The sequence below is a fragment of the Gymnoscopelus microlampas genome (genome assembly GCF_963454915.1).
Source record: "Gymnoscopelus microlampas genome assembly, chromosome: 16".
Taxonomy (NCBI): Eukaryota; Metazoa; Chordata; class Actinopteri; order Myctophiformes; family Myctophidae; genus Gymnoscopelus; species Gymnoscopelus microlampas.
In genome coordinates, this window is record NC_139953.1 from 12,516,188 (window position 1) to 12,526,322 (window position 10,135).

Consider the following 10,135-nt stretch of genomic DNA (forward strand, 5'->3'; position numbering starts at 1 on the left):
CATAATGAGTAGCCTACTTTCTCCTTTTGGTACTTTAAGCTACATTTTGATACCAATACTGTTGTACTTTTACAGTACAGTAAGTGTTTTTTTAATTCCTTACTTTACTTGTATCTATTTCTACATTTTAGTATTGATACTTTTATTCGAGTAAAACATGTGGGTACCTTTTCCACCACTGGGTAAATGTCTCATTATTATGCCTCTTTGGCAACGACAGAAAAACAACAAGAATAGTAGGCCTACTGACTAATTACAGTGGTATTGATATAATCGCGTATGCTCGTCTAAAAGGGAAACTAAATGGCACTTATCATCATAAATAATCAATGAATCTATGCTTGACGCTGCATATCATATGGTGACAACAACACTAGAGAACTCCAGACGCTCATACGTGCGTACACTACAGACAGGGCAACTTTCATAGCATGACGTTGGTCCCTCAGCTTGTTTTCCTCTCTCTCTCTCTCTGTCTTGGAAATAAGGTGAAGCGAAATTGGGGGAAATTCGATAGATTATAAAAACGACCCTTTTGCGCTCGATCTCTTCCAAGCGTGACATGATCTGTGGATGGTAAGGACATGCTTTATTCTTGGCATATTAATGTGACTTTTCTGACGTTATTATACGGGATGCAAATATGCATCATTCAGACTGCAAGAATTTCCTTGAAATAACAGATGCATTTTAAGACAGGCTTGTATTCGGTTGGAGCTATGAATAGGATAGCGCTGCTGTGTGTTACATTGCAGTCACTCAGTGCAACCATTTCACATGATTTCAGCACCGCAGTGGGGATTTGTTTACTGGTCTCTGCATAAATCCATATGTTTGATAAATCCGATTGGCTGCTCTTGTGCAGTAGCCTACATTAATAAGTACATCGATCGTAGGGAATGATCGTTGTGTTATCGATACACAGTGGAGAGCTATAAATGCACCGTCGCATGGTGTTGTTGATTCATTTCAGACGCCTGTCTGTCTGTCTGTCTGTCTGTCTGACTCAACATGAGAGAAAGGGTGTCACCCCGTCAACAATTATACAATCTATCCAGAATTTGAACATCTTCAAGGAAGGGTCAATGTTTGTTATTGTTACAGGGTAGGTTAAACATCATCATCATCATCGTTATCATAATAATCTATTGCAAATAGGTACATGCTTTCATGGTGATGTAGGCTACCCAGGGTAGCCTACATCACAATTGAAAGCATGTATCTATTTGCGATAGACTATGATGATAACGATGATGATGATGTTTAATGCATGCATTTTGTGACATTATGTGGCCTCTTGTAATAGAAGCTTGCATAATTCAAACATTGAACATATCCGTCGATCCAACTGAATAAGAACTGTGCCGATGGACGGAAGGAGAACCCGATTCTATTTATAGTTTTCTCAAGTGCAGATGGGTGCAAAGGATTGCTGTGTCAGATTGTCTCCATCCCTATACCTCCTCCTCCTCCTCCTCCTCCTCCCCCGCCCCCCGTATGTGCGTGTTTTTCCTCTGTGTGTTCACTGTTTACAAGAACACTGTGCAATGCAGACACCATGTGATGATGACACATGTAACAGTATGGCTACAGAGAAATTAGCCAAATGAGATGATCTGCTTTTCAAATCTGCTCAGCCACCACCACGGGATCAAAGCAAAGGCTTATTGGAATGCAGACTTAATCTCATTATCTGTGGTTATTATCATAGAATATAGGTTAACACTCAGAAATAAATAAGCTATGCAGTTTTTAAACTAACATGTTTTTACTTGTTCTCTTTCACCTACAGACACGGCAAACACCAGCAATGTGACCTGCGGCCACCTCTTTCCCAATTCCTTCCCTGGCCCTGTCCTCTTTTCTCTATCTGTACTTATGTATCTGCTGGTTGGCTGAGAGTGTATGCATGCACCTACAGACATTGTCCGGGACTTGGCATATTCTCGCCATACACTAGAGCTCAACATCATCGGCTTGGCGGTAAGAACTCAGGGCAACCACTTTACACCACTTTCCCCAGAAGTGGAGGAGAGGAGGTCGAGATGTCTGGGACTTTCCGCCGCCTTCTCCTGGCTGGGACCTGTCTCTGTATCTACGGCACCCCGGTCCCTCTCCACCACCCGCACCTTTCCTCCACGGAGGACAGCAGATGTGGTGGACAGTGTGCCGGCTCAGTCAGCCCCACACAAGCCACAGGTGTGAATTTCAGGATGGTGGATTCAGACCGGTCTGCCCGTGACGTACAGGAACGTGTGGCTGGACTCCCAGTGAATGTAGGCGGAAATGGAGGGGAGGTTGGCCCAGATGGACAAAGCACAGAACCTAAGGGGGCGGTTGCCGTGATTCAGGCTGGAAACAGGCACAGCCTTGATGAAGGATCTGTGCCACACAAGGCCGGTGGGGAGGCACGGAGCCAGTGGAACCAAACCGAGACCGTCGGGGCTGCCTCTGAGAGTTCATTCGAGATGGCAGAAACAAAAAAACGGGCAGATACAGCATCAGAGCTCTCAACAGACTCAAAGACGAAGCCGGATGCCGTAGAGGAGCTAAAAACTGCACCTGTTGACGTTGAGGCCATGTTAACTTCTACCATGGAGAAACAGGAGATGACTGTGGCGACGAATACACCGAAACCAGCCCTGTCGAGATTTTCAGAGTCTGCCACGGTGCCACCACAGCCACAGGCACTCAGCCTGGGGGCCATGCCCCAGGAGAGCAAACGCCTTTCCCTGGGAGACGGCCCAAGTGATGAGGGGTACAGAAGAGGAAGTCTGACCAGGTTAGGCACCTCTCTCTCGGAGGAAGAACCGGAGGCAAGCAGACCAACATCCATGGATCCTCCTGCTTGGATGGAGAGCCTGACTTCCAACAGTGGCTCTCTCCTCAGTCCCCTCTCATCGTCACCCTCTCTCTCGCCTCTCACTCCCATGCCACTGTCAGCCTGGAGCCAGGAGGGGTTGACTATCTCTACACTACCAGGTCCTCTCTTGCCTGATATTGGACCAAACCTGATGCCCAGACAGGATGGCCCAGAAACCCTTTGGACCGAGGCAGTGAGACAGAGCGGAGGTATGTACAGTATGTCCAAATGATGCACAGGTGCATGATCAAACAGGTTGATATACATAATACACATCTAAACACAGACTTGATGCTTTGTGAAACTTTGCTTATTATCATGTTGTTCATTACTTCCACAATTGCAAACTAAAAGGCAGTGCATAAACAAAAATAATACAGAAGCAGATTCCACACATAATTCTCTTGTGGAAATTAAACGTGTTCATTCACTGTCTCGTTGTTCATTATTTCCATATTTGTGAACTGAACAACAATGCAAACCAAATACAGAAGCACAGGAATATTATTCTCTGGCCCCTAGATTTATATTTGACCACTGTGACAGTAGAATATTATATCATATTATGTAGCCACTTAAACCATATATACTTGACTGGGGTCCCCCAGGGCTCATAATAGGTCTGCTCTTTTTCCCCTCAACACCAAATCTATTCTCCGAAAATAGCCTATCTTACAATACAATCTCACAACGCATTGCGTTGCGACACGTACAAGGTTGTAGATCAGCTCTTTTTTTCAGGGCTCATGTGGTTAAGTCACTGTGGCCCTGTAAGAATCTCCTTCACCGACTTGGTTTGATGGTGAGTTGGATTTTCCATCTCATCTGACATTGCTGCATTTCGGTTGCTTTCAAGACAAGGCATCAGGGAATGAAAATGACACATCCAGTAGCACAAATCGCCTTTGATGATCAGCGAAGAGGCGCCCCTGCTTCTCCGCATGCCACTTCCAACCCCCAGCGGGGACTTGTGGCAGTCTAATTACTTTCTATTCCTGAACCCGACTCTGAAAATAAATTAGCATTACTGCCAAAGAAAGACAGGGCGTAAGGGTGCATTATACAAGTCTGCAGAGAATTCGACCTTTCTCCTCCTATAGCACTCTCCCCATTCTCTCTGTCGTCGTCTTTTCTCATCTCTCTCTCTCTCTCTCTCTCTCCAAGCTCCTTTCTTCCATCCAATCTTTTGTAAAGAGCGAGGCAGGCTATTATTCAGTAATACAGGGAAGGGAGATGGATTAAAGGACTCTGTCTGAGCCAATGTGTGTTCCTGGCATCCCTATGGGGACTGTCTGTTTGATGAAACTTTCCACCCAGCAGAAAGAAAACTGGCAAGAAAAAAAAAAGGATTGCAGTAGTCTTCATACGCCTTTATTTAGGATAGTTCAAGGAAATGTTTTGGACAAAAGAAAATATATTTTGGCTAAATTTACAATTTAGGCATTTAGCAGATGCTCTTATCTAGAGCGTGACAAAGTGCAAGATCAAATAGCATGAAGCCCCAAATGACAGGGTGAATGGTCACATACTGAGTGCAAAGAAAACAATTAGACGCTACTAGGTAACTATGGATACCAGGTGAGGTAAACATCAAACCTAGCATCTGTCTTAACCAGTGGTTCTCAAAGTGGGGTCCGAGCTCCTCCAGGGGTCCTTGGGGGGTACCAGGGGGTCCCCAGTAAAATGTGTTACTATTTAGCGTCACAATCATTTTAACCAGTTTAACCACATTTTATACTTTGGCAATTCAAAAATGTCCATAGCAGATCAGATACAAGCTCTCATATAGGGCTGTATATAGGGCTGAATTGGTTAATGCGTGTTTTGTAGTAATAATCAAAATCTACAAAGTAACTAGTAACTTAAGTTTTCAAATAATTGTTCTGCCTATTTTATAATATTTGCCTCTGAGATGTAGTGGAGTATAAGTAAAAGTGTAGAAAAATGGAAATACTCTAAAGTAAAAGTACCTCGAAATCGTACTTAAGTACAGTACTTGAGTACATGTACTTTACACCACTGCGCCTCACTCTGTCCCTGTGCTTGTTGTGTTGATGTGACCGCAGAGGACACGGTGGCCCCGCTGTCTCAGGACGAAGCCACCGAGGGTACCATGTCCTCGGAGGCTTTGCCTCTCATCTTTGAGCCTTTCGAGGACGTTGTCACGCCGGAGGGCGGGGGGGGACTGGCGGCGGGGGTCACCCTGGTACCACCCGTCGGCTCGCAGCCTCCGGCTGCCATGGCGACCGGAGGGATGCTCCTCCTGGCGGACGCGGACCTCGACCGGTCACCGGTCACCGTGGAGACGGACGGCGATGCCGCTCGTCCCTCGCCCCCCGCTCCCCCGCCCCTCCTGCTGCCAGACTGGATGTCACCTTGGCAGACGTCTGGCGCCGCCGAGTCGCCAGATCCTCCGATCGGCCCCACAGGTCCGTCCGTGGCCCCGCCTCCGGTAGAGACGGACACAACAAGACTGTCAGAGAAAGGTGAGAGAGGTGAAAACAGGTGATGTGAGAGGATTTTGGACATCCCTGTGTCCAGACAATTAGTGGTGGTCTGATACCAGGGGTGGTTCCAAAACCCTTTTCAGTTTGGTGTGTCTCCGGGAGACCAAATTTACAAGAATCCATTATGAATTAGTCCCTTAACCACTTAAAGCCTGTATGGTTGAGCGCAGTCCCTCAGTGTTCTATGCTAGTGTCTTTTCTGTTTTCTGTTATTATGGGGAAAGCTTTTGCTGAAAATAGCCGATCAACACGCTTAGCTTTGTAAGCTTGTCGATCTGCTATTGTCTGAAAAAGCTTTCCCCACAATACGGATGCTGGGGTTTAAGTGGTTAAGCCCTATTTATTAGTGAAAATAGGCCAATCTACAAGCTCACAATGCATCACGATGTGACGTGCTGTGAACTTGTTGATTTGCTATTTTCAGTATTTCTTTTTTAAAAGTTATTTTGATAAATGTTAAATGTTTTTTACATTTCTGAATATATATACACATACATTTGAATGTTTTTCCATAATCTTTTAATAATGTAAAAGAAATTGCAGGAAACAAAAAGCTAGAGGTTCAATAAAAATTGGACCCCAACCCAGAAAACGGTCGTGAGTCAGTGACCCATTGTTTGGGAGAGACCCCCGGTACTGCTGTTAGTTACACTATCAGGAATGTAATTGAATTCACCATAGTGTCCTTCAGTCTATTCAGGGACCCGGGGCTCCAGGCCAAATAGAATTACTCTCCTGATAGAATAGAAAAGCACTAATACACCTCAAGGACTTCAGTCTATGGACCGTGGCAGACAGAGTTTTCCACTTATTTGCCATGGATTTCTGACTGTATTCAGTCTCCTCCAACAGCAATTGATTTTACTCATCAACTCGCCATCAACCACTGAGAGGGGAACTAACTTCAACTAACTACTGTAAATCACCTGATGTAGTGTTGGAAATTGAAACCTGGATCCCCATAGGTGCATAACAACAACTGCTAATCTTCCTGGGGTCCACACATAACATAAAAACATGACATTAAATGTCAATGATACACAATGTGCCCCTTAGTTGGCTGGGTTAGGGCTCTATACTTGGTCCGCTCCTTTTTTCCCTCTCCAGTGACAAAAACAAAAGTGCTGTCAGAAGCACTTTTTAATACTATTCATTGGTTCAATATTTTTTTGATCAACGCACTGACGTAAAGGGTGTTCAATAGCACTGATTTATGGGAAAAAAATGCAAAAGCGGAAAAATGGAGTTAGCTGGTTTCTGCCGGACAGCAATTATGATATTTCTGAGTGTCCGATGCATTCGGTTGCAAACGTCTCATAGCTCGGAACTTTGACATTCAACCACTGACACATCATGAAATGTAAAACGGGAACGTCACAGTAAACCTTGTGTCCTCCCCATTGGCTTGTGGTTTGTCAACAGGTGCTGACTGGACAAAGGACCTGAAGGTGACCGGCTCCTCTCTCTCGTCCACCCAGTTCTCTGCCACAACCATAAGCATGGCACCCCATCGGCCTGTGTCCAACTCCATGTCAGGGTTGGAGGAGATGGAGTCTGAGGGTACGGGACACACAATTATTTTCTGAGCGATTATTCTGATACTTTTTTGATTAATCGAAAAATCGAGAAACACATTGTAAAATATGTTTTTACATTTTTTAGATATCAGCAAATAGGTGAACCATTTAAGGGTTATTTTATATGTCGCCACACAATGGTGTTATGCAAAAATAGTGAAATTAGCAGATCTACAAGCTCACAATACTAAGCTAAACAAACAAACAATGAACTGAGGGGTTAAAGACATGTATGGTGGTAACAGCCAGTGGTGTAAAAAGTACTCGGAGTACTAAAGTATTTCGTGTTAATAATCAAAATATGCAAAGTAACTAGTAACTAAAGCTGTGAAAAAGAATTTGTGGAGTCAAACGTACAGTATTTGCCTCAGAAACGTAATGGAGTAGAAGTGTAGAGTATCGAAAAATGGAAATACTCAAGTAAAGTAAAAGTACCTCAAAATTGTACTTATGTACAGAGTAAAGTGTCCTCACCACTGGTAACAGCGTGACCTTCTGTTGTTTGTTCCCCACAGAGGAGCCAGACGAGGATGAGGAGGATGAGAACACAGAGGAATCCGATGAAGAGGACAGCGATGAGGATCTGACAGAAACGCCCCAGACAGCCTCCACAACAAGACCCCCGTACAGCATCATCCCCCCACCCCCTGTATGGGTGCAGCGCAACCAGGGACTAAGTACGACAACATAGAGCAGTGGTTCTCAAAGTGGGGTATGGGGACCCCCCGGGGTCCTTGGGAGGGGAGGGGGATCTTGAAAGTGTTTGAATTTCTTTTTATAATTTTGCATTTTTTTTACACAAATCTTCTCTTCTGGGGGTCCCTGGCGCAAAACATTTTCAGATGGGGGTCCACGGACAAAATGTATATCAATTTGGGGGTGGCACAAAAAAGTATGAGAACCTCTGACATAGAGAGCCATTGTGTCAGGGTTGCATATTATGCACACATATTAAGATGTTTTATTTGTCCCTCCCTCTCTTGCAGTGCGTAGTTGGGTTGAACTGATCAGAGAAAAGGTAAGACTGCCCCCTGCTGTCTCTGAAAAGCACCATGCATGTCTTTCCTGTTCATGGCCATCACTCATTGTAAAGCCGTTAAGTCACGCCTTCATTTATTTATTCTAAATATATTTAGTTAGTAATTTACAGAAAAGTAATTTATTCTGTCATCATCAACCTCTATCCCCGCCTCATCCTCTTTGTGCAGGCGGGCTATGTGTCAGGTATGTTGGCCCCTGTGGGTATTGGAATCACGGGGGCCCTGCTGATCGTTGGCGCCCTCTACAGCATCCGGATGATCCACCGCAAGAGAAGGAACAGCTACAAGCACCAGAGGAGGAAGGTCAGACAGCCACAGGTCAATATAAAACTATGCTATACTTACGAAATATTATCACGTCATTGTTGAAGGTTGAGACGTGTTTTTTTTCCCCCATCATGCATTATGTAAGCTGCCGTGAAGACATAAAACAGCTGACTGTGCTTATTTTCAGTGTTTGTTTGTCTTTTACTGATCACCAATGCAAGCATGGTTTCACTGTTTGGGATTCGTTTGAATTCATGATCACGAATGTATTTCCCCACAGAGGACTAATCATGCATTGTTAAAGCTGCAACCCGGAACTTATTTTAATGAATACAATTTTACTTGGACCAATCTGTATGGTAGGGTACTGAGTGTACAAATGTGATAAAACGGCAAGAAGAAAAATACCTGGGCACTTCAGAAGAGACTGGGTCTGCACGTTTTATTATATTACAATTGTGACTGACGTTTCCAAAAAGAATAAAGTCTGCACACTGGGTCATGCTCCAAAGTTAAAAAATCTATTGGTTTCCACCATTTGGACGAGACGTTTCGAGCCTCACCGCCTCTTCATCAGACTGATGAAGAGCCGGTGAGGCTCGAAACATCAGTGTGCAGTCTTTATTCTTTTTGGATTCTGACCTCTGCCCGGCACCTGGAACTTCAGTGAATGGGTGTGCGTGCTTTTTTGTTTGTTTCTGTGACCCAGTCGAGTGCTCCAGTATTTCATTTGGGTAGTTTCTTCTGAAGTGCCCAGGTATTCTCCGTCTTATTCAAGTTGTCCCTGTTGAGCACCAAGCCTTTCTGCCTTTAACTGGCTTGAGGGCGCGCAATGAAATGTCTTTAGGTTAAATTTGTACACTACCAGAGTAAACTGAGGATTTTACTGTGCAAATACAATTTTATTTCTAGAGGTTCGACTGATAGCACAAATATGCCCCCTACCCCCTCTCTTATTTTGCTATACTGTGCAAATAACCTTACATGTCTTGGTGTCTTGCTTCGTTTTTGCATCCCCAGCAACCAAGAGAACCCGGCACCGCCCGTCAGGACCAAGCCATGCTATTGGCTGACAGCTCTGAGGACGAGTTCTAATCCGGTGTCAGTGACCAACGGCTGCTGCTGCTGCCGTGATATGAAGGGACGCTCAGCCCACATCACCATTTCTATGACGACCACATCTCACAACTCACCCTGGGGTGTTTGCTTTATGAGTCATTTGATCAGAGTTTGACAGCGTAGGGCACCAATTTGCACTGGCTCTTGGAAAGGTCAGCTCCTCCTCCCTCCATGTGAAGCTTCATTTATCGGCATATGCTCCATCACACAACATTGTTGCTTGCCGACAAGAAGTGATCATCAAACTAACTTGAAGAACGGCAAGCGACTCATTGTACTACAGTGCATACATAATACATATAGGCTCTGTGCATAACTGTAGTCCCAGGTTTCCAGAAAGATGCACACCAATTTCCTGTACCGGTTCATTTTTACCATAGCCTCATTTGATTGGATTGGCAGCGGATTGGAACGGGGAAACACACATAAAGGTGTCATTTGTGTTTCCCATTAAAAACCTGCTGCCAAGCAAGCCAATCAAATGAAGCAAAGGGACACTGAACGGGAACGTTCTGGAAACCTGGAACAACAGTTATGCACAGAGCGGATTAGGCTCGACGACGTCGGTACTAGGAACACACTTCTTTTCAGACAATATCTTCAGGTGTGCTTGTTTGTAATGGGGTGGCCGTGGCAGGATTGGGCAACAGACCAGTGAGCCAATGAAGACAAACATGATGAGTTTTGAAAAACATGGGTCTCTGGAAGCAGTTATTATCATCAGCCGGGCCAGCAGAGTTGCACAAAATCATTGTCTGTAAA